This window comes from Triturus cristatus, chromosome 12 (genome assembly GCF_964204655.1).
Source record: "Triturus cristatus chromosome 12, aTriCri1.1, whole genome shotgun sequence".
Taxonomy (NCBI): Eukaryota; Metazoa; Chordata; class Amphibia; order Caudata; family Salamandridae; genus Triturus; species Triturus cristatus.
The window spans coordinates 652,102,828-652,127,984 of record NC_140595.1 but is presented as its reverse complement, the minus strand read 5'-3'; positions in this window follow the sequence as shown (position 1 = coordinate 652,127,984).

Genomic DNA, 25,157 nt, shown 5'->3' with positions numbered 1-25,157 from the left:
AGAAAATCATCCATTCACAAACTTGTACATCCACTCATTCTTCAACATACCTTTCCCTATATATATTAAACATATTACAAATGTTCACAAACACACAGTCAATGGATGATGTCATCAGTGATGTCATTTGAGATGTCATCAGTGAGGTCATCAGTGATGTCACTGACCATGTCATGAGTGATGTAATATGTGACATCATCAGCAGTGGATTTCGGGCACGCGAGTTATAGTTAGGTGAACTAACTATAACGGTGGAATTTCATTGGTTTTTTACGAGTGAAACGGCCAGCGAACTATAACATGTGTGAAACCTATGGTTTTTTCAGTGAATATATATATGTTTATGTGATCAAGTACTCTATGTGGGACGAAACGCGTCATGGCGACTGCGATCTGTGGGGAGCAGTAATAAAATAGCAAAGGAACAAATTTCTGTGGTCCTTGCTCTTTCTTTCGCGTGGAGGAGAAAGCGAAACGAGAAGGAGTGTACCTGGAGATAGATATATATATATATATTCACTGAAAAAACCATAGGTTTCAGGCACGTTATAGTTAGGAAATAGCATTTAAAAAACCTTAGACATTCACTGAAAAAACCATAGGTTTCAGGGGCGTTATAGTTAGCTGGACTTTTCACTCGTACAAAACCATTGAAATTCCCCCGTTATAGTTAGTTCAGCTAACTATAACTCGCGCGCTCGCAATGCACTGCTGATGACGTCATATATTACATCACTCATGACATGGTCAGTGACATCACTGATGACATCTCAAATGACATCACTGATGACATCACTGATGACATCATCCAGTGAATGTGTGTTTTTCTGAAAATTACATATTTTTTATATATGTATATCTCAAGGTCGATGGAAGAATAAATGGGTATATAAGTGTCTAAATGGGTGATTTGTTTTTGAAAAATTGATTGTATAACTGACTGATTAAGTGTATCTTAGTGAATACATGGCTTAGTGAGTCATGTTTAAATATGTAAATATCTGTATCAGTCTCTCACTTTGTGTATAAGTGGCTGCATGGGTTGGTGAGTAGCTACATGAGTGTCTATATAGGTTATTAGTTGGTTTTTTGAGTATCAGTATGAGTGTCTGAGTGTCTGTATGGTTCGGTGGGGGGTATTACGTAGTGCATAGGTGCATGAATGAGTGACTCACTGTTTGTATGTGTTGAAGACAGCATGTGTGCAGGACTGTATGGGTGGATGAGTGTGTGCATGGGTGTGTTAGTGAGTGAATGACTGTCTCAATAGTGTCTTTATGAGTAACTACATATGTTTTAAACTAGTATATGTAACTATTGGTGTATATAAGTGAGTATATGTGAGAGTGAGAGATTGCAAGAGTTCCTGTATGAATAAGTATGTGTTTCTATAAGTGATTCTTTAAAAGACTAAGTATGTGTAAGTTTCCGTAGAAGTAAGTGTGGTGGTGTGTGTATAACTGTATATGCAAGTAAATGGATGTTTGATTCTTTATAGAATGAGTGACTATGTGTGTGAGTAACTCTATGGATGAGTGGTGTCGTGTAACATGATGTATAGGTGTATGAGTACATATGATGAGTGAGCACATGTATGAGTGACTGTATAGGACTGTTGGTGAATGAGTGGATGTGTATGTGGATCTTAGAATTACTGAATAGGTTGTTGTAACTGGTATTGGTATGTCCATTGTTTCTATTTTGAATGTGTGTATCAAAGGTTATATTAGGGGGAGAGGAGGTCGGCCACTCTATCACAAGAAGGAGGATGTCATCAGTGATGTCATTTGAGATGTCATCAGTGATGTCATGAGTGATGTCACTGACCATGTCATGAGTGATGTAATATGTGACGTTATCAGCAGTGCATTGCGAGCGCGTGAGTTATAGCTAGCTGAACTAACTATAACGGGGGAATTTCAATGGTTTTGTACGAGTGAAAAGTCCAGCTAACTATAACGCCCCTTAAACCTATGGTTTTTTCAGTGAATTTCTAAGGTTTTTTAAAAGATAATTTCTAACTATAACGTGCCTGAAACCAATGGTTTTTTCAGTGAATATAGATATAGATATAAACACCTATATGCATCTCCAAAACTCCTCCCAAAGAAAGAGCAGAAGCCCGTACATACAGAGATCTAACATACAAGTTAGGTCTGTGTTTCCATAGGAAATGGCATTTTTGGTTTGCTAATAACTTTGGCGCCGTCTGACGAATCCTCAGGAAACTTTACAAAAAAGTACTCTTTTTGCACAGCTCCTTCCTGAAAAGTTTCACGGTGATTCATCAAATGGAGGCTGAGGAAAAGGGGAGGTCCCAAAACACAATATCTCCATGCATTTTCCATAGACTTTTTTGGAACGCTATAACGAAAAAGCTGTTGAATGGAATTTGACAGGAAGCTACATCTTGGTCCAGAAAGAGTGATTTGGTGATTTGGTGTAAATCCTTTCCGTAGCATTTGAGAAATTAAGGCAAATAAATCTGTGTATCGCTGGGCGGATGGTTTCACGTGACCCTTGTGAGAGTCCTATGAGCAGAACTTCCAAAAATATCCTGATTGCCATTGGGACTGTGAAAAGGGGGCCTGGTATGTTCTGTCCACTAATTAAAGTGGGCATCCTGTACCAGTCTCACATGATTCTTATGACGTATGAGGTCAAAGATAACCTTTAGAAAGCTATCCTAGTGGTAGCTGTGGAGAGCAGCCTCAGGCTTAATCCTGAAGGAATGTAAAGCAGCTTGTTTTACCAGAATATCACCTCCTGAATGACTAAATGAAAGGAGAACCACACAGTAGTTATATAAAAATATGTATTTATTAATATAACACTCTCTACTAATCTCTACACGAGATTAGAACATAAAGCATACAATACTGAATCAATAGAATATTTGTAAGTAGCACAATACACAGCGGGCTCCAGAGGGAGACCAAACCATATACCCAAAAAATGGTATAACAAACACGACTTGACTAGACACAGTGCCCAGAGCACGTAGAATCAATGGGACACCAAGGAACCACCCAAGGCAGTGGCACAGGGAGCCCACGGAGGACGTGTGCAGTGAGGAGACACGACCCTGTGCTCCGTACAACTCTACGGGAAAGTCGCGGTTGTAAAGTTATGGTTTAAGGACACTTCTACGAGGACTTCAAGCAAACCCATTGGAACACAGGAGGTTCTAGAGCCAATCCACCAGTGAGTACCGAAGTATCCGTGTTACCTATCCCAGAGGAGCCAAGTGCATAGCGGTCAAGTGGTGTCGAAAACCTTTGTCATTTTCAAGGGAGAGTTGCAAAGAAGTACTGCTGCCGGGAAGGCAAAAAGTGTCCAGTGGAATCCAAGCCTGGATTCTAGGTGAGAGGAACCAAAAATCAGAGGGCACTGAGTCTGGGTCACTTCAGGTGACCAGGAGCTCGGTAGTCAAATGCCCACCGATGTCGGGTGCTTCTGGTGCAAAGAAGGGATGCTTGACTTTGCAGCCACGGGAACCAGGAGACGTTGAGGACAACCAGGATCTGGAAGTGAGCTGCTCCAGGAAGGATGTCGAGTGCTGTGGAGTCGATGATCAGATGGAGCACCAACAAGCCTTGCAAATGCAAGCCATGCAGGAAGGACAAACAGGTTACGGTGTGAACCAGGAAGGTTCAGGGGACCCTCTAAGCAATGGAGAGTCGGGGCACATCTTGAGCAACCAGGAAAGCCCAAGAACAAATGAGGTGACCCTCGCCAGGACCCACAGGCCAACAGACCAGGAGTTGCAAGGAGACCTCAAGCAAGTTTGCAAAGCACCAGCCCACGGAGCACTCAGTGCGAGGAGGCCATATTTCTTTACTACAAATTCTGCTCTGGGTCAGGACTACACAGAGTCCAATGCACAAGCTCGGGAATTGCCAACAAGCAAATGCAATTGCAAATGTACATGGTACACAGGGGTTCGGGGCATACGGTCCCCACCAGGGATACTGGTCTCAGAATCGCTGAGAGGGCAGATCAACCTCAGGGACCTTCGGAAACCCACCTCCTGTGTTGCTGATATCTTCAGAGTCCTCAGGAGCTTGGGAGAAGCAAGCCGGTCAGATGCGCTTAGGTGCCTGCTAGTGCAGGGGAGTAACTCCTTTACTCCAAGGGAGATTCTTCAGTTGTGCAACGTCGTGCAGGCAGTCGAAGTACTTGGTTTCCTCTTAGTAGAATCTTATCCAGGTAAAATCTAAAGTCCTGTAGCTAGGTAACCCACTTTATACCCATGGAAAGGGGCTGGACAGATTCTGTGGACCCTCCTAGGGGAGGGTCAGGACAGAGGGGTGGCTACACCCATGTCCTTTGTCCAGTTTCTCACCAGAGCAGGAGCCAATGGCTCCCAGAACTGGTTTGAGCTGGACTATGCACAGGGACACCAAATGTGCCCCCAGTGCAGACTTTCTGGCACTCTCAGAGTGTACCCACCCAGCCCCAACACACTAAACCCTGTCTGGGAGGTGGTCACACCTCCCTGTGACAAGATGCCTATCGTCATGGCTTCCTCTGCTCGAGCTTGGCTCAGCAGCAGGAGAGCAGAATCGTGTCTCTGGCTGGCAGCATACATTTTGTGCTGCCCAGGGCGAGAAAGCTGGTACCGGGTAGACCAGTAACCCACAGTAGTGGTTTCAGAAGGGTGGACTCATACCTCCAATACCAGTTACTGGTGTGGAGGTATGATTCCAAGGTATTTGACACCAAACATGACATGTTTCTAAGCAGCCGTTTTAAAGTTAGCATTTACCGCAAGGTTATAATGCAAATTAGCCTATATGTCTGGCTGCATCACGGACAACCCCGGAGAACGGTCTCCGAAGGCTGCAGAGGGGCCCTATCATGCAGGGGCACCCACTCCCGTAAACCCCAGCACCCTACCTTCAGGATTGATAATGCCTGCCAAAGGGGTGATTGATAGGTTTTTAAGTGTAGTGATTTAGATAGATATAGTGAACCTATATCTAAGTAAGTGGTGCAAGAACTAGCTTACACAGACTGCTGTGGCAGACCTGTTGTATTATTTTGGATGGCCTCTCATGGGTGGCATAAAACATGCTTCAGCCCATGAGAGGCCTCTGTGGTACCTATGCACTGGGTACATGTGTACCATATGCTAGGGACTGATAAGAGTACCACAGTATCTAATCTGCAGTGTACCTAAAGTACATACATAACCAGTTTAGGGAGAAAGCAGATAAACTGGGGTCCTGATTAGCAAGATCCCAGTCAGACTAATCAAAAACCAGCAAAACACCAGGAAAAATGTGGGGGAACCATGTAGTCAGAACCTACCTTCCTACAGGGACATTTTTCCCCTTGGGCCACCTCGCTGCCGTGGGAGTGAGGGTCTTGTGGGAGCGAAGGCTTTGATTGGCTGGCTGCAACATGACCAGAAATGTTGTGGTGGCCGTTACAGGACTCAGGTACCAGACCCTGTCCTGAAAATGTGTGAAACAAATAACAGAGCCATGGTAGGGATACCCTGCCCCTCTAGCCCTTGGGGAAGGTAGTTGCTAGAGAGCCCATTTGGGGACAAAATAAAAAAAAAATTTTTGTTGCCGTGGTCCCAGGTCTCCTATAAATCTTTTATTAAAATCAACCCTGGTGTGGACCATGATCCGAGGTCCATCAAAACATATATAGGGTAGTGATCCGTGCATGGGCTCCCTCCCAGAACCAATTATGGCCCTAGGGACATTATCTCCTTGGGATAGCCAGATTTTGCAAGGTTGTGGGGTGGATGCAGCCCTCCTTGAGCAGATTATGCCCTCAGGTTCCCCATCATCCCAGTCCTTGCATAATTATGAAAGGGAAGTGTGGTGCACGGTCCCCTTCCTCAAGCCTAGAAAGGCCATAGGGCTGCTATTTTCAAAGTGGAAGGGGACATGTCAGAATAACAAGAGAGATGACTTGACGACATGATGGGTTGGCTCCCACAGAGTGTCACGGTAGGGAGAAGGCGGAATCAGTGCAGCTTGCGGTCACTACTCGCCTGTGTAGTAGAACATTCAACTTCTTGCTTTCTGGCCATGAATGGGGTCAGACCAGCCCCAGGGCCTCATAACCCTTTATCCTATTTTTGTCTTTAGAGTGCAGTGCATTTCCATCAGTGTGCGTGGCTGTCCTTGCACCTCTCCAACAGCTCTTCTCCCTGTCTCCACCATGTGATGAGAGCTAACTCATATGTGTAGGGTGAACCAAAGTTTGGTTTGTTCCTTTAAAAGCAAGTCACCATCTGGTTGGAGCGGGCGAGGAGACCACTGAGGTAGGGAGGCTGTGGACTCTTTTTATTTGTCCATTGTGTCCTTGGCGCCTTCCTCCCTTAGATGTTAAATGCCACATCTTGGTTGAAGTGAGAAATAGATATCAGCTCTGGGGGTGTAGGGTCAAGTCCTAGGAGCTCATTGCGGAAACGGCCTTTTTACGGCTGGCTCTGGTAAGGGCTCACTACATCTAATTGAATTCTGTAGAACATTTGGAACAACTGTTTGCTGGTTTCAATTTGAGGATACAGATCCTGATTTTTCCCACTGCTGGTTGAGAAGAAACCTTTAATGAGCTTCACAGTAAGCAGCAAGGAGCAGTAACAAGTAAGGAAGAGTAATGAGGAGTGTTACTGCTGAGACCTTTTGTGACCTTTTCTGACACTTTGTGAGACTTTGTCACTGCAAAGTTTTTCTTTGTATATGTCCTATCCACCCGGATATGACAGTAAGAAGCTCCACTCAGGTAGGGTGATCTCTGCAAGGGCCTGTAGAAAGGCCAACTCCAATCCACCGAGGAACAAATCCATCCATCTGAATATATTGAAGGGATCTAAAACAATCAGCCTATGCAGATTGCCCAGGTGCATTGAGCCCCCTAAAGTCTATTTATCTTCCCCGGCTGATACAGATGCAAGAAAAGTCAGCGTAATTTAGTGAAAGGGAGGATCTTATACTCTGGGGACTTTACATTACTAGATGTTGATATTAAGTTGATGAACAAAACCACAACAAAGCAAGCTCTTCCTGCTACCCCCGATTGCAATATGCTAAATCAGCACTAAAGCTTTTTAGCAGTACCCCTACTGGGTAATCGTCAGCCTCTTCAGTGACATCGGCCACCCCTGGGCTTGACCTAATTGGGAACTCTTCATGTAACCATCCTGGAAATTTTGTTTAATACTCTGACTCTCTTAAGTGCCTGTAAAGAATCTTGCTCTCTTGGAAATAGCAGTAACTAACTCTGATCATATGCAAAATACTTTTCAAACAATACTAAAGTTATTGATAGATGCAAAAGGAGATGAGGATTCTACAACATGAGTTGCACAGATGGTCAAAAATAGAAGGGATATAGTCAGTCACTCTAGATTAGGGGCAGAGGTATCATCCCAATTGCCCCAAGTAACGACTGTCTTTAGAGAATATGGCACACAAGTGGGTAAATCACAACACAAGAACCTGAAAAAGAATATTACCACTCCTTGGAGCCAGGACGGTTCTATGTATTCTCCCCCCCACAAAATGTGACTCCCCTTCTAGGAGTCTAGCAGATACCAACCCCCCAGAGCTGGTCACCTGTATTGGGACTGCCAATGTCCCAATTTTTAAGAACAAAGAATTCACAGGAGCAAATTCAGAAGTGACTGTTCCACCAAGGCTAAAGAGGAAAAAAAGTTGACAAATTGCAATTTGCAGAAAAAGAAACAGCAAATCTCCCAAAAATGCCAGAGAAAGCTCAATTTCCTGGAAATTGTGGAGCCTATATCAGAGATGGATAAGGTACATAAGAAAGGTAAAGTTGATATTGGTGAACTGAATTCTTAGAACAAATTATCTCCAACCTAGGACCATCTTTCTTCTACTTCCCAGCTGTAAAGATCACAGAAAATAACTCTATGACGTGAGTCTTTTGACAACTGACCTTAATCCCGTAGCTAAAACCTTTCCCAATGTAAAAAATGTAAATCACAGACAGCGCCCGAGGTGGGGGGGAAGGGGTTACACCTTGTGTGTGCCTATAGCAACTACTACACTTCATTTTGTGGGTAGGTTTGATTATGATTACATTCTAAATCGTTCTGTTTTCTAATCATGCTTTGCTGATAATGAGGATCTTAAGATGATTCAAAGTAGTGATATTTCTCTTGCAAACATCTTACATTCCCATCTGGTAAACAAACTTGAGAGTAAGGTTCCGGTCTAGGGTGGTGACAAATTTGATTCTAGATAATAATGAAAGTTGTTATACACACAAATTAAAATAATTCCAGTATCATGGGAGGAGAAAAGGTTCAAGTTCCACCTGGCAGATGTGGATCTTGCCTTAGATGTGGGCTTCGCTTGGGCTGTGAAAGAGAAATAATGTGAGAATCCAAAAAGCCTGCTGGTCTCCTTTGGGAAGGGTAGGAGGCAGGTTGCATTGTTAGACTCAAAGGGAACGGATCTAGAACTCATTGGATAGGATAAATTGAGTAAATGAGTTGGTTGGCAGGTACCATTAATGTTAATCACGCTTTGGGTCCGATGATTAAGACATCCAGTTAATAATCATTTTAAAGCGGTCTCCTGAAATGCAGCGAGTTGTTGGATAATTTAGCAACATTGGATTTCTTACTTAGTTTGAAAGCTGATGCTATCTGTATAAAGGAATCCTGGGGGCATATTATCAAGAAGGGTGTTAAAATTATCTCTGCTTTAGCGGCAAGAAACTGCTGCTAAAGCGGCGATAATGGGCTTGATAATATGCAGCAGAGAATTCCAATAGAAACCCAGGTTCACACCAGAACATGGGCATCTATTGGAATTCTCAATGGCATATTATCAAGCCCATTATCGTCGCTTTAGCTGCAGTTTTCTGCCTCTAAAGCGGCGATAATTTTAACGCCGTACTTGATAATATGCCCCCTAGTGCACTAATGATTTTTGTCATGTTGGGTATTTCATCCTCAGTTGTAGTACAGTACCCTCCAGGAGAGGCCATGCTAGGGGTGGTATAACTATACTTTTAGCACTAGCCTAAATGGAATCATACTAGTTTTTCTGATTCATCCACCCACTTTCAAGAAGTTAAAATTAGTCCGGTACCGGGGATAAATTCTGAGGAGTCTGTTTTACTAGTAAATGTGTACATTCGTCCCGACCACACCTATAACAAATTGTTATCTTTATTGTATTTGTTAATTAGGAGGCGGTCCCCCAGATTTTCTTCATGGCTGATCTAAATTGCAAGGTTTCTAATCATTCCATTGGCTTATATGCTGATAGAGAGAGAGAGAAGAGGCCTTAAAAATTCCTCCTGTTTGTTTTACACCAAGAGTTTGGGTATTACTCAATATATTAAGAAAAAATGATTGTTTGATTGTGAGCAATAGAACTGACTCTGATTTCCCTGCTCATTTTACTCACAAAGCAACTGCTGCATGCTCACTGATTGATTATCTCATTGTTTTGTATGCTGTTTTTAGCTTATTTCTGAAATGAATATCATTGAAAGCCCCCTTAGCTAACTTGGGCCCTTTTCTTAGAACTGCACTAGTGGGGTCTTAGAAATTCAATGGGTTTAAATCTGAAATTGATAAGACCTCTGGAAGAACCTACTGGTATCCAGCAAGGATTGAACAACTGACAGGGTCCTTGGATTCGTAAAAGGGGATCCTGGAACTCGGTTAGAATTCATTTATTTTCCCAGTTTATGAAACAAGAGGCATACAGGGACTGCCATACACCTAAGCAGATACAACGAAGACCTTCATAACAACCCTTCTCTTCCTAAACAAAGAGAAAAATAGGTTGATTAGTTTGCAGTTTGCCTCGTTCGTGACTAAAAAAGAAAAATGTATAACTCTTTTAAAGAGGAGAAGAAGACTTTTAAAAGCTAGTTTAAAAAACACGAACATGATAGTAAATGGAAAGTGGCATTTAGTAAGAATATGAGTACATTTTGGGAAATGATTGCACATTGTTCAGGGACAAGAATCAGGTCTTGCCCCCTCACCTATTATTGAAGAACATTGGAGAAATTTCATTTTAAAGCTATTTGTGGCTAACTCTGGAGTAGATATCATTGTGGGAGATCTCTCCCACCTCCTGGTGTTGGAACTCATGAAATATGTCCCTCCCTCCACGAATGAGATAGAGGAACCCATCCATTCTATGAGAGCATCTGGATTGATGGGGCCGGATGAAATGCCAATCTCTGTTATAAAAAACAAGCTGGGGGGCGTGGCTACGGCGCCGAGGATGATGGCCGCCGTTCTCGAGGGCTCCGCCGATACACAGCGCGACGGAGATTCCCCAGGCTCTATTTTTCGACACATGAACTCCGAAACTGATGATACCTGTGTCGGAATGTCTGCTGCCTAGAATGTATTGCCTGCAACTTGCGGGGTGAGCGCTTTTGACGCTTTTTTCTTAGTTTTTCTCCTCAGGCGATCCGCGAGTGAAACGCGGACACCATTTTGATTTTCTCTCGTCCTGTATGTTCCTCATGGACGGCGTTATTTCGCTCACAGGGCTCTTCATTTGCTTTTTGTCGCCCAACTAATATGTTTGCCTGCTTTTTGACCCCTCGCTTTACCACAGTAACTGTTTTTATTTTTTCTTAACTCATATTTTTACCTATGTACCTGCCTCTGCCTGCTTTTAATTTATTTTGAGGAGGTGAATTGACAACATGCTGTTCACAGAATTATCTATGCTTCTCATTCAGCGACCTCAGGCTTTCACACTTTATTGACTTATGTTTGGTCTACTTTACCTATTTTGAAGTAGTGAATCATTCTACAGTTTTTCGTTCAGCACTTTGTGCGCTGGAATTTTTATCTCCTCTTTTCTTAAAATGGCAATGTCTCGTGCTGCTCGGAGTGGCCTGCATCAAATAAATTCAAACAATGGGTCTCAGGAAGACGTTAACCCTTTTAGTGTCCTATCAGATAATGTGGAAGACACAACAATGGATACTTCTACGACAAAGGGCTCTTCCTCACAAAATTCACGCTCAGGCAACAAAACTGTTTCCAAAATTCCTACCACATCTGCCTCTACGCCAGGTAAAAGAGTAAAAACTAACCCTCCTTCGCCCACCACTTCCTCTTCCACTATTTCCATAGAACTTCTACTTGATGAAATCCGCTCTCTTAAACCTTATATGGCAGAGACGAATTTACGTCTTCAAAGCCTGGAGGACAATTGGTCCCATACTGCACAACAAGTTGACGAATTAGAAAAGAAAGTCGCTTCTGTTCAGGTAATTACTGACCAAGTCCCCTGTCTGCATAGAGAGATACAGAACCTTAAACTACAAGTGGAAAATTTGGAAAATCGCAACAGACGCAATAACCTGCGTATTTACGGTCTGGCGGAAAATCTTGAAGGGTCGAACCCTATAACCTTTTTTCAATCTTTTCCACCCACTCTTCTTGGACTTCCAACTTCTCCAGCTTTGAATATTCAGCGAGCCCATCGCCTAGGTCAAATCTCCCGTTCATTTGTTACTTCTTCCTCTTCCTTAAAATGTAGAGGGATAATTTTGTACTTTCTGGAATACACGGATCTCCTTAAAGTTCTTCAAGCAGCTAAACAGAAAGGGAAGATCACATGGAATGGTTCAACCCTTTTCTTTGCGCAGGATTACGCCAAGGTTACTGCGGATCGTCGGAAGAAGTTTCTGGAGATGAGGCCTGCTCTCAGATCTTTGAATGCTCTTTATGGCTTATTCCATCCATGCCTTTTCAAAGTGACTTATAATAATAAAACATTGTCCTATGAGGATCCAGCGCTTCTTCAACAATTTCTAGACACTTGTAGAGCTGATTCAATGGACACTCCTCGAGTTTAATTGTTTTTTCTTTTGTGGCGTAAACACTGTTGGTCACTGTTTTATCTCTGACTCTCATCCCAAATGTTTTCTGTGTTTTGTCATGTTATGTGCTTGATTCATCATTTTTATTATTCGTTTGATATTTTCAGATGCAGTTTCATGCCTTTTTGAATTTCTCCTCTTCGTTTGTGCCTGGGGATTGCCCCTCTCTGCTGCGTCTTCGTGGAGGACTCGGTCTGGTGTGCTACCTTCCTCATGTGGTTCCATCCACCCCATTCTCAACGTTTTTATGTGGTATGTCTCTTTGATTTTCTTTTTCATCGTCAATGGTTTGTTTTGTATTATTTCTATGTACTGTCTTTTGTCTTCTCCTCTTCTCTCTGTTTTTCCCTGTCCTTTTCCCTTTGTCTTTCTTCTTTCCTACCTTTTCTTTTTGAAACTACTTTCTTCAAATTGACTTTCTCTCCTTTCTTAATCTCATTTCTCTTTTTTATTCTCTCATTAATTGCCTTATTTCTTTCTTTCAACAATAAGTTTTATTTTGCCATTGCTTTTATAACATTTGTGCATGTTCTTTTTAAAGAATTTCCTTTGGAGTTGTAACTTGGAACGTTAAAGGAGTTAACAATCCTATTAAAAGGCAACGTGTGTTAACTCATCTATCTAGATTGCATACTGATATTGCTTTAATTCACGAAACTCACCTAACAGATGTTGAAGCTCTTAAATTGAAAAGAAGTTGGGTGGGTCATGTTGTTTCTTCCCCAAGTTTAGGAAGGAGGAATGGGACATCTATTCTATGCCATAAAAAGCATCGGTTTTCAGTTGTTCATCAGGATACTGACTTGGAAGGTCGTTGGGTAATTGTTAAACTGCTTATTGATCAAATACCTCTAGTTCTCTTTAATGTTTATGCACCTGTACATATTGATAATTCATTTTGGACTCAAGTTTCTGATAAACTTCTTATGTTTGATGACGACTATGTTATTTTTGGAGGTGATTGTAATCAGGTTTTTGACCCTATTTTAGATAGACATTCCTCTGTAAAATTTGCCAAAACTAAGATGCATACACAATTTACTGCTGCCATACGTCGTAAAGCTCTAATTGACATCTGGAGACTTTGTAATCCGGATACCCGGGAATTTAGTTTCTATTCTCCCTCTCATCATTCACAATCCCGAATTGACTATCTTTTCCTCAGTAAACCCCTATCCCAACTTGTTTCTCATGCTGAATTTGGTTCTATTTTGAAATCAGATCACGCTCCAGTTTTTGTGGATTTTGATCTGATACCCTTTTCCCCTCATGCTGGTAGGTGGCGTTTTAATAACGCATTATTAGCGGATCCTAACTTCACAAGCCAATTCATCTCCTTTCCTTCTGAATTTTTTACTCTTAATTCCACCCCAGACTCTTCTCCAGTAATGATTTGGGACTCTTTTAAAGCTGCAGCTAGAGGTTTTATCATAAATTTTGTTTCACGGAAAAAAAGTTATTTGAAGCCAAAAATGCTCAGTTATTAGCAAAGATTAAACAACTTGAATATTCTTATTATCGCTCCAATTCTGAAATTTCACTAAAAAATCTTATTGAGGCAAAAATTTCTTTCAATAAATCATCCACAGAAGCTGCCTCCTCCTATCTCTTAAAAAGTAGTGTCCGTTACTATGGAGGCCAAAATAAAATGGGAAAGTTACTTGCTAATTATTTAAAGTTCCGCCGCGAAAGGACTAAAATAGATTCCATCCGTAATAATGTAGGTGACTCATTATTTAAAGATAATGATATCCTGAATGAATTTGTCTAATTTTACAAAAATCTCTACACGCCTGAGCAACAACCAACTTCAGCCGCCCTCTCTTCTTTTTTTCAATCAATAAATTCTCCACCCTCCTATAATACGGATTTTTCTTCATTAGAAGCTGACATCACTCTCTCTGAAATTACACATGCCGTTTCAGTATTGAAAAGAGGAAAAGCACCTGGCCCTGATGGTTTCACTATTGAGTTTTATGCCCATTTTGCGTCTTTACTACTTCCCCAACTCTTGTTGCTTTATAAGTTTTTTGTTAATGACGGATCCTCATCAGGAACCTTTCAGGAAGCTGTGATCTGCTTAATTCCCAAAGAAAACAAAGATCCCGCTTTTTGCAAAAACTACCGACCGATCTCCCTAGTTAATTTGGACTATAAGATTTTCGCTAAGATTCTTGCCTCCGTATTGATCTCGTTTTACCTAACCTTATCGGTCCAGAACAATCAGGTTTTGTTAAGGGTCGTTTGTCCTCAGATAACTCCAGAGTTGTCTTTAACATTTTAAGTAAGGCTTCCTCTCTCGATTACCCTATTGCCACGATAGCAGTTGATGCTGAGAAAGCTTTTGACAGAATTGGTTGGGATTTTATGTTTCAAGCACTAAAATGGATTGGTTTCCCTGTTAAACTGATTTCTCTTATTTCTTTACTCTATTCTGGCCCTAAAGCTTCTATTTTTGTCAATGGGAAAACTTCTGAGTATTTTTCTCTCTATAGAGGAGTTCGTCAAGGTTGTCCTTTGTCCCCTCTGTCATTTATCATAGCATTGGAACTCTTTTTAACGAAAATTAGATTAGATACTAGTTTTACCGATTTTACATTGGACACTACTCACGTTAAAATGTCCGTTTATGCTGATGATATCCTCCTATATTGCTCGAATCCATCTACTTCTCTTCCAGCCTTTCTATCCCAAGTTGATACCTTTTCTCATTTATCTGGCTATCGTCTTAATTCAGATAAATGTGAGGTTCTCCCCTTAAATATTTTCTGTTTAAAACAAGATTTTATTTCCACTGGTTTCTCTTGGAAGACCTCTAAAATAAAGTACTTAGGTTTATGGTTCTCTCCGACTATCCCAGAAACTTTAAAGGGCAATTTTGATAATATTATTAAAACTTTATCTGAGTCTATTGACCGATGGCACCCACTTTTTCTCTCCTGGTGGGGACGGCTGGATTTCATCAAGATGATGCTCTCGCCGTTAATTCTCTATCTTCTGTCTATGATCCCAGTGCATATTCCTAATTTCTTTTTTTTTTAAATTGACTCTTTGCTGAATAAATTCCTATGGAAAAACAAATCTCCTCAAATAGCTCTAAGGGCACTCAAGGCTGACAAGAATTCTGGAGGTCTCAAATTTCCTGATTTTAAATCTTATCATTATGCTTTTTCTCTAAAACAATCCTCTCGCTGGGTCTCTTCTGATCAATGTGTTCATTCTCCTCTTTAGGTTGGACATAGAACAACACTTTATAGCCCCTTTCCAATTTAAAGAGCCTCTTGCTTTTACTAATAATATTTCTTCTTTTCGTTCCCAAGTTATTTCCCACACGCGTAAAATACTAGCTCCTCTTCTTCCATCTTCGTACCCCTCTTTTTCCTCGTTGGATCAACAACCCATTTGGTATAATCACTTATTGCGTATTAGAGGCCGCACTTTTTATTGGAAAACTTGGAGACTACGGGGAGTAATTTGGATTTCGCAGTTGTTACACTCCTTTATCCTTCTCAATTCTTCAATCAAAATGTTCCTTACCTTCGTCCTGTAAAACTCAATATGCCTCACTCCTTCCTTCTCTCACACAATACCTTCTTTCTTTATCCCCTGTTCCAGTTATCCCTACAAGATGCTCCATTCTTTTTCCTTTATTGTCTACTAACCCCTCTGCTTCTTCTTTATATAAAAATGTATTCTTTTCCTCAGACAGGGCCAAGGGGAAGGCTGAATTGGCTTGGGAAAAGGATCTAACAGAATGTTGGTCTGTACCATTTTGGGATAGATTATGGCTCAAGATTCATAAGACATCGAGAGCAGCTAATACTTCTCAGACTCTTTATTTTATATACAAACGCCTTTTATTTACCCCAGCGAAGTTAGCTTCTTTCTCTGCAGAATCTTCTTCAGCCTGTTGGTCCTGCTCTTGTGTCCCAGCTGATTTAAAACACATGCTTTTTGAATGCCCCTCCCTCTCTCGTTTTTGGCTATTAGTCTGGTCCCAAATCAATAACATTTTTAAAACCCACGTTTCTTTCTCTCCCACTAATCTATTTTTAGGTTTCTTATCCTTATCACCATCCTGGACACATTCTTCCATTAGCCCCTCTTTAATTGACTTAATATTAGCAATAGCGCTCCATTTAATAACTTCTAACTGGAAACAAGCTGACAAAGTTACTTTCAAAGCATGGTGGAATTCTGTTTGTTTTCACCATAGACTGGATACAAGCAATGTCACTCCCATATACTTATCCGTTAAAAGAGATCTCTTTTGGCTCCCTCTATCCACGTATTTAACTGATATAGCCTTATCCTCCGCTAATCTTCCTGATGAAGTCAGAAAACCTCCATGAAATACTTGTTGTCTTTTCACCTAGGTTATTTCGATATAATATTAGTACTACTCATTTGTTTTTATAATTTATGATTATAATGTTGTTATTAATGTTTTTGTTTTTGAATAAGAGATTAAGATTTTAGATATTGCCTTTCTTCTTACTGTTATAATAAAGAATTATTGTAATAGGTATATTGATTTCTCCCTCCCTCCCCTCTATTTCCCTTTCCGATTATTAGAAATAAGTTTTTAATTGTTTTGATTTTATGCTTCTCTAAGATTTGTTTTTCACTTATATAATGTTTTTTCTCATATGTTTTTGCTTCAACTTTTCCTTTAATAAACTTTAAACTTAAAAAATAATAAAAAACAAGCTAAATTATGGGCAATCCCCCTTACCCGGATATTTGAACACTGTTATCTCCAGTCTGCAGTCCCTTCATCATGAACTGGGAGCATTATTATCCCATTGTATCACAAGCATTGGCAAAGCCAATCTGCCTCAGCAATGCAAGAGCTATTGGCGCTGCCAATGTGAATGCCTTTTAGCCATGTTAAACCTGGACTGAAAGCTGTGAACGAACTGCTTTAATATAAAGGGCCACTCAATAAAATGGAGAAGCAAGCATAGTCAATAAAGTCTGAAACCCAATGCCACACTTACACTGAAAAAGATGACAAAAACCATCCTGCGCACACCAAAAGAAACTCAAAAAGAAGCACCTCCCCCAAATGACGAAAAAAACAGGGCTATGAAAAACGTGAGTAGTCTTACTTATATGTCTGTGAGCAGCTGTTGTGTTTGATATTGATGGTCTGCTCATCCTTAGCCTTGATAAAAAATATCAGAATATGAACATTTCTGGTTTTCTACGAGCTACATGTAATAGATAAGGGGAGAGGGTGTGGCAGAGCTGCAGACATTGGAACTGGGGAACCAGTTTCCAGCCTCGACATCAGCTCAACATCATGTGATTCTGGGCAAATCTCTTAAGCTCTGTGTGTCCATAAAAAAACAAGCATTTACAATGCAATATGTCTTTCATTTATGGAAGTTTGAGCTATTGGCATTGTAAATAACAATTCCTCCTATTTATGTTTTGGTTTTTAAAACATAAACAAAAGGCATTGTCATTTACAATGCTAATAGCTTAAACTCTCGCAAATGCGTGACCTATTGCATTGCAAATGCTTGTTTTATTTGCTGTTGGTTAGTAAGCTCATTAAAAATTAAGATCTCGGGGCAGTGGATTAGCCGCCGACCCTCTTCCTGCGGATGCATACAAGAGAGTGAAATTAAAAAGCGAACCCCGTGAAAGTTTGAGCATATTCAAAAACTCAGAGCAGCACCTCATACTTTAACGCTTGGTAAGTGGGGCATTCTTAAATGATGGACAAGTTATTTGGGGGCTGATTAGAGTACTATTTGGTTGCCTGTGTCAGTACCAGCTGCATAGCACTGTAGTCTGTCTTTGAGCATTGTGTTTTACCTGCACTCCGGTTATAGTTGCTTATATTTCTAAATAGTGGACAGAGATGTAAATTATCCACACCGAGAACAAGAAGGAATGGGGAACAGTGTGGGGTTACGGGGGTGGGCAGGTTCAGTGCTTGTCTTTGATGACAGGTGTAGCGTTATTCACTGTACAGAAGGCAGTGCTGCTCTGTCCTGTGCACACACAAAAATGCATGGCACCACCGCATATTACTGCCCCCCCCAATAGATCATATTATCGACTCAATACAGACCACTGTAAGCTTGTCCACTCAGGCTGCATAGCGAGCTTTTAACACAGCAGAGCTGCGTTTGTTTATTTTGACTTAGGCATGCGCTGTTATTTATTTCCAGGTGATGCACGGGGAATTGTTGTTTTGCCTCGTACTGTGCTTTGCCGGCTGCTGAATGCATGGAGACTATCACAGGGGCAGGGAGAGGAAGCAACATAGGGGCATGGGTGGAGTTGGAAACAACACAGGGGTGCGGGTGGTGTGGCGGAACATGCTGCGGAGAACGACAAACCTGAAATGCGATCACGTGATGCTGTAATCGCAGAGGGGAAGGGCATGGAAAAGAATAAAAGACTAATGATTTAAAGAACAAACAGTCATATTGGATGGCCGCCATGATGGAACAGGTAAGAAGAATTGAAAGACATCGCGAGATGTTTCAAAAGTGACACTCTTTCAATTGTTAAAATATTACATTATATCTGTAATATAAATGCAGAGGAAGTCCTGTCTTCCTATGAGCTGGCATACATTAGGGGAAACAGTGGCATACGAGCGGGGACGTCTTCGGCCATACCGGCTTGCACCATCTTACACTACAATGTGGGGGTGTGAATGGAGTAAAATGTTGCGGCCAAGCTCAGGTGCATTAAAAGAAGCATCGGGTGGTGGTGTTTTACCGCCAGAGGGTCCATCGATATGTTGTGAGCAGCACCGTACAAGCAGCAAGGGGTGGGAGTGGTGCAATTCAACACCAAAAACACACTGCAAATAACTAGCTGCTAGGGGCGGGAGGTGGTGTTGTGAGAACTGCACCGGGAGATTAAGTTAACTGTCTGCTGCAAGAAAAGAGCTGAAAGACAAAGTAGCAGTGAAACAAAAAATCCATGGGGCATGGCAGGGCACTGGCCAAACAAAAGGCTCTCTCAGTTAAATCGCCAGAAGCAGAACTAAGCACACAAAGGAGAGACTGTTACTGAAGTGCAGCAATAACAAAGCTGCATTTCTGATTGACACAGACAACAGCCAATAAGAATAGCTGTGTGTGCCACAAGTCATAGAATAGGATACAAGAGGTCTTGCAGACAGCGCATGTACTGTCTTAGGGTCGACCTAAAACGCTCAATATGAGCTGGGACGGGGCATAGGGTGGGGGTGGAGGAGGTAGAGAAGAAACAGACAGGGGCAGGGGAGTGAGACAGAGAAGAAGCGACATGGATGGGGCAGGTAGAATGGAAAAGAAGCACCATGAATGGGGCGGGTAGGAGGGGAAAGGAATGAGTGAAAACTCCAACACTCATATGGAGTGCTTAAACACAATTATAGGAGCAGAGGGAGATGAAGAAGAAACAGACAGTGGTAGGGGTGAACCAGAAAGAAGCAACAGGAATTGGGGATGGTGGCCATGGAATAATAGCAACAATAAAGGGGCGGGTGGGAGGGTAAAGGAGCAATTAAAAGCACAAGCACTCGTATGAAGTGCTTAAACACAAATAGTGTGGGGTGGTTGACGGTGTGGGGGGCGCCAAAGAAGAAACCGATTGGGGAGTGGGTGAGACAGAAAAGAAGCAATAGCGATGGGGAAGGTGAGAGGGTAAAAGAAGCAACACAAATGGGGCTGGGAGGAAGGAAAAAGGAGCAAGTGAAAACACAAGCACTCATATGGAGTGCCTATACACAATAAAAAAAAAGTAGCCCCAAAAATGGGAGCAGTGGATAGACATAGGTAATTGGTCCATGCTCTAGGGGAAAGACAAACAAAAGAAGAAGCATAATGCATGCTTGCCATCAATGCTTAATTGGAGCTGGTGGTTTCTGGTGATCAGCACCGGCACTTAATTAGCAACACTGGCACTTATGACAGGCTGCCACATGGTGGCGTTGTCTGCCTAATTTTGAAATTAGCACAACAGCAGTGTTATAATTCAATATGCAATTAAGATGACTAATACCTACCTCCTAAGCCTTTGATATAGTTTTGTGTGGCCTGGAATAGTGTGAATTATCCCACTTGTGGGAGTGTGCTGGTTATCACTTATGTTGGTACTGTCATTGGCAGTGCTGGCAGGGGCAATGGGTGGTGCAAGCTGCAGTTGCCTCCTGTGAATGGCCCTGGCACCTACTTTAGTACAAACTAAACACGGCATGCCATGACAAGGATGTGAGAGCGATGTTGAAGCGAACAAATGGTAAGCCTAAGGGTGGACTGTAACCCACTGATTGTATACAACATGTCTCAAAGAGACAGCCCATGCGCAGCCTAGCCAAGACGTAAAATAGTTACCCTTAACGTGCTAATTCACTTTCAAGAAATTACTCTTATTGGATTCTATAGGAACAGTTTTCACTAAATGCCTATTTAACTATCTTAATTCCTGGGTTAATGAAAAAAGGATCGTCCCGTTGGAACAGTCTGGCTTCAGGAAAAACCATGGTAAGCTGGATGATTTCACTGCCCTGCAATTTATTATGGAAAGGTATGTAACTATCAGAGGTTCCCTCAGTAATTGCTGCTTTCATTGACTTTTCAACAACATTTGATAGAGTGGGTCATGCTACCCTGTAGAAAACATTGTATATACTCGGTATGCCAAGGGTACTGTTAAATTTAGTCATTGCTTTACATTCTTTCACGTGTTGTCAAGTGTTATTGAGGGAGGTAGGTCAGGGATTATCTGCTGCAATTCTTTAAATAAATGGCCAAAAGCGGGTTGCCTGCTTGCCCCGTTGTTGTTCTCCCTATATATTTCTGACTTACCTGTTTTCCTGAGTAATGGAGCTGGTGACCCCCCGACCATTGGGGACCGACCAGTGTCCTGTCTGTTGTATGCGGATGACATCGTGGTTTCTATGACAAAGGATCTGAATAGTTGCCTTGCTTAATAACGGCAATACTCTTACAACCACTTTTTAATAATTAATATCTTTAAAAGTACAATTTTAGGTTTAATGGTAAAAAAGCATGCAATTATCCTTGGTAAGTAAAAACTGAAAACAGCTAAGTCTTATACTGGCTAAAGGATGCAGATTGTATATAGTATATAAGTAAGGCTAAATCTCGTTCAAATGGTTTGAGTGCCTTCTATAATGCAGTTGGTTGTAGGCACTTTGCCCATTACTTGTCGGTATATCAGGCTAAAATACCCGTCACCTTAATATACGCATTAGAATTAACAGATGTGGTGAAATTGGGCTTTTTAGATAAATATGAAGGGCAGGTTTTTAGGAACCTCAGAGGTTTTAATACTCTTGCAGCCATTCCAGCCCTAAGATTAGAATTTGGACTAAAAAGTGTATTCATGCAAGGTCTCATGGCAGTAATTAAATGGGGCTATCAGGTTTTGAGAAACAATTTGAATTCACTAAGGAATTACATGAGATATTTGAAAGGAAAAAAAGACAAATCTTTGTTATATAAGCACTTTAGCCTTGCTTTACAGTTGATTGAGCTAAATCAAAAATGCGTATGTTCTTGTTCTGAAGCACAATTAAAATCTTGCCATAAGCCGACTTCCCTTAATTAAAGTGTACGTCTGGATATGGATTCCTTGTAAGAAAAAAGAAATATTTGACATCATAATGAACTTTTTTATTCTAAGAAAACCCCAAGAATACTTGAAATTGAACCTGGACGATGAGGTTACATGATTCCGGACTTTACTCCGCCTAAATATTTGCCCCTAAACATTTTAACTTCAAAATGATATAAATTTGAAAAAACTGACAATGTCCATAATTTATGTAATAATGCGGTCCAGGACCTGAACCATGTACCTTTTGTTTGCCCCACAATGTTCTTGTATAGCCGTAAGTTTCTGAGACCTTTATTTTTAAAATATCATGTGCAAACAACTTCTGCAGTCCTTCACCTAATGTTCTCTCACTTTAATGTAATGTTTGTATCCAGGTTTTTACATTTTTTAAATGCTTCTTAGATTTGTATTGAATAAGTTTCATTCTTATTTGACAAATTCCCATTGTATCTTACCATATAATCAAATGTATGTATGAATGATATGCTTTTATCACTGTATTGAATTTAATAACTCTGTTGGCTCCCTTCCCTGAGCCTCGAAAGGGCCCTGGGGACCTCATCTCCCACGGCCAGTTCAATTTCTCTGTCCCAGGGAGACCACTCCCAGGACACTGTTTTCCTGCCTGTGAGAGGACCTCAAGGGAAACTCTTCTGCTCTCACCTGGCAGGAGCTTCATAAAATCTTCCCTTTGGTGGAGCACACATTTATTTCCCTTCCTGCGCTTTTGCGGGCAAGGACAATGAGATTGCCCCCGTCCGACGAGAGCCGAGAATAATACCTGCTCCCCCTGGCCAGGAGCATTGCCAGCTCCTTCTGCATCCAGGTTGGATTCATGTGGGGAGCCGACACGGCAGTAGGAATTCTGGGGTACCCCCACAGCCCCCAACGTTGTGTCTTGTGGTTGCCCTGGGTGGCACGTAGCATCCACATTAGGGTTTCCAGGGCTGTAAAGGATTGGGTAGTGGCGCACTGCATCTTCTCCACTTGCCAAAAAAGACTCAGGGGATGGGGTCTCCAGGGTCTGTAAAAATTATTTAAAAAACAGTGTCCTGGCTGGGCAGCGGGACACCCAAATTAAAAGTAAAAATAATAAAACAATGAACAATAAATGATTGTTAAGAGCCGCTCATTTATCATTTACTGCTCCTTGAAGGAGCACCCCATAATGCCCTGCAATGGGTCTTTACATTTTTTTAGGCATGGTGATGTCCCTAGAAGTGGTAGGGGGTGGGGCACCATTAAACATTTTTGTAATGCGAGGGGCTGCAGGGAGTGCAGAAGCCCCCAAGCAACTTTTAAAAAGCAGTAATTTTGTAAGTCTCTTTGGTTATTCAATCAAGGTCCACAGGAGAACTTACCATATTTTTTTTAATCATTCCTAGCTGGAGCTCTCTGCTTTTCAGCTGGAGGTTTTTATGATTGTGTTTTGTGGGTTGAAAAACATTAAAGGAATATTTAGAGACATTTTGGTTTACAATAACAAAAAAACACATGGCAATGACTCTTTCTTTTAAAAAATTTCAGCCCACAAAATGCAATAATGAAAACTATGCTAAAAGAAATACACACAAACATATTGATTTTGTTTGTTTTATTAAAATTGTATTCAACATTTTTAGAATAATCACTATTATTTAAAATTGCATTGTGTGAATTACTGATTGATACATTTGATTACAAATACTGGTGATTTGTGAAGAACAAAAAGATATCTGTTTTAAATATATCGGTACGCTCACCCCTTGATAAAACCCATAGTCCCACTTTTTCTATTTCGGTATTGTGACTCTTTGACAAAGTCAGTAAGTCTGCCTGAGTGCGCCCAAGACCTGTGAGACCAACCGAATGCTGCGCATGCCAGAAGGCTGCGCTGGGTGCAGCGTGGTGTTGGCTGCCCAAGAGGGGTGTATTGTTTGTCAATAAAATATTACTTAATGCATTATAGATGGGTATGGTAATAATATCTTACTTTGCATAAAAACCTAGAAAGAAACAAAGATTAAAGGGACACTATAGTTAAGTGAAAATGTCAGTGAGAACAAACCATTTTGAACTACAATAAACACTAAAATTCACCAGTTGCAGTTATCTCAAGTAACTATAACTCATGCCCTAAGGTAACAATAACATGCACCTTCACCATGCACTGCTAATTACCCCATATATTACATCACTCAATATATATGACATCACTGATAACATCACTGCAATATCTGAAATGACATAATTGATGATAACACTGTGCATGACAGGGGTGTGAGTTATAGCTGCTTTAGGGCAGTTGGACTGCAGGAACCCCCTGTGGTTGCTGCAATGGCTGCCCTTTGTGGCCTGAGAAATGTTGAAAATAGCTCTAAGACGCAATTAATGTTATTTTTTTTAATGTTTTATTGAAAACATTTTGTAACAATCACTATTATTAAATATTGCAGTGTGTAACCATTATAAAAAAAAATTATTAGAGTTATTGGGGACTGTTCGATACACCTATGCTTTATATATGTTGATGAGCAGACATCTTGGTAAAGCTTAAATTTTTATTTTTGTTGTTCTGACTCTTTGCCAAACCCAGTAGGTCTGATTTGCTTAACATGACACCCTTTATTGGCAAAGCCAGGTCTGCCTTACTTAAAATGACACCCTTAAAATTGTTACATAAAATAGTCAGCTGCGTGCAGTAGCAGGGTGTTTTGGGTGTCCAAACCGACACTGCACACAGCTGAAGGCTGTGTGCAGTGGGGGTGGTGGGTGCTCATGGGGGTTTGGGTGCAGGGCTTGCACCTAACCCCATGCTGCTCACAGGGATGGACATCTTATTTTAAAATAAGAAAAACACAGAAATGCCTTGAGAAAACATAGGGGCTGATTCCAATGTGGTTCAGAAGGCCTCCTAAAGGCATTTGCTCCGTTCAAATTGGATCGGGAACGTGTCTTTCTGACCAATTCGGAAAGGTTTCCGACCGACCGAGCACGATGCGACTTAGGTGTTTTTGCATTTGTCACCCCGAGTGGGACGGGTATGCCCAGACGTGGGTCCTGTGCTCTCCATGCCACTGGAGTCAAGCTATCCTGGCTGATGAGGGGTGAAACCCCAAAACCGGTCCTAGGATACTTGGTTCCAGTCCGGGGAGGACTGTTCACATTGGGCAATGGGTCAAGACTGATTTGCATATGGCTAGGTTCAAACTGGAATGGCATGGTGAGCAAAAAAACGAAGATTTAGGCCCAGATCTCTGTACTGGGGTGAATGTATGACATTGTTCTGTATTCTGTCCATCAATTGTTGTTTTTGCGAGTTAGGCGTTAGGAATATCCCAATCCAATCCTGACAGCATGTGGAATGACCAAGCCTAACGGAGTAGAATCGTACATCTCCATGGGCCGCGTTTCCGAATGACCATTTACAATCCTGGATTCGGACAGCCTTTCCCAATCGTGCCATCCGACTCGAATCAGCAGTCAGAATCAGACTTCAGGGGCCTGTAGCGGACCCCCCTGCACCAAAGCCTTCCCAATCAGCCCTGTGGAGGTACAGATGGGTCCCCCCCTACCAGTCATGCACAGTGTGGCAGGCACCAGGGGGTGCCCGACACAGGGTGCCCGATTTTCCCCAGCTACCCCTTTCTTCAATAGGAGCCTATGCATGAAGTCAGAACATAAGCTCCCGTTGAAGTCAATGGAAGTCCAAT